This window comes from Chelonoidis abingdonii, chromosome 9 (genome assembly GCF_003597395.2).
Source record: "Chelonoidis abingdonii isolate Lonesome George chromosome 9, CheloAbing_2.0, whole genome shotgun sequence".
Classification (NCBI taxonomy): domain Eukaryota; kingdom Metazoa; phylum Chordata; order Testudines; family Testudinidae; genus Chelonoidis; species Chelonoidis abingdonii.
The window spans coordinates 47,613,749-47,614,759 of NC_133777.1; positions in this window are offsets into that span (position 1 = coordinate 47,613,749).

Below are 1,011 nucleotides of genomic sequence, written 5' to 3' on the forward strand. Positions count from 1 at the left end.
GGACCTTCTGCTGATGTGCCGCAGAAAACAGCGGCAGGCAATTGAGCAGCTCAATGACTGCCACTGTCACCTGCGGCATTTCGGCAGAAGGTCCTTCTTCAGCTGTGCGATGGGAACAGAACCGGAAGCTCCCGTGCACCCCATGGGGAGGGCACAAAATGCAGCCCCCCAAATTCTGCGTAGGATGCCAGAAACCCTGGCGCCACTCCTGCTTGGTATAGCTCAGCAGGAGCACTGGAGGATTTGCTAGCACCTGGAGTCCTTAAATTCAAACTAACACCTCTACCCTTTGACTGCTTCGGCCTGGACCTGAGGGTAGCAGCCGAGATGTTCACTGTTTAAGCCTGTTTTTAGAGGGGGAGCTGTGTTAGTCTATAGCAGCAAAAACAACAAGGAGTCCTTGTGGCACCTTAGAGACTAACAAACGTATTTGGGCATAAGCTTTGGTGGGCTAGAATCCACTTGTATCTGATGAGGTGGGTTATAGCCCACAAAAGCTTATGCCCAAATACATTTGTTAGTCTCTAAGGCAGAGGTGGGCAAATTATGGCCCGCGGGCCACATCCAGCCCGCAGGACTGTCTTGCCTGGCCCCTGAGCTCCTGGCCCAGGAAGCTAGCCCCTAGCCCCTCCCCTACTGTCCCCCCTCCCCGGCAGCCTCAGCTTGCTCACTCCACCACTAACGCAATGCTCTGGGTGGTGGGGCTGTGAGATCCTGGGGTAGCGCAGCTGCAGAACCTGGCCTCACCTGGTGCTCTGTGCTGCTTCATGGTGGCATTGGGGTCATGGCCTGGCTCCAGCTGGGTGGCACAGCTGTAGTGCCACCAGTGCTCCAGGCAGTGCGGTAAGGGGGCAGGGGAGTTTGGGGTATGTGGATAGGCAGGGCCGGCGCTAGGATTTCTGACGCCCTAGGCGCCGGGACATTTCGCCGCCCCCCTCGCGGGTCTTGCGCCTGTGGCAGGTCCACCGGAGCTGTGGCTCCCTGACCCCGGGAGCGCCGGCGCCCCGGGCT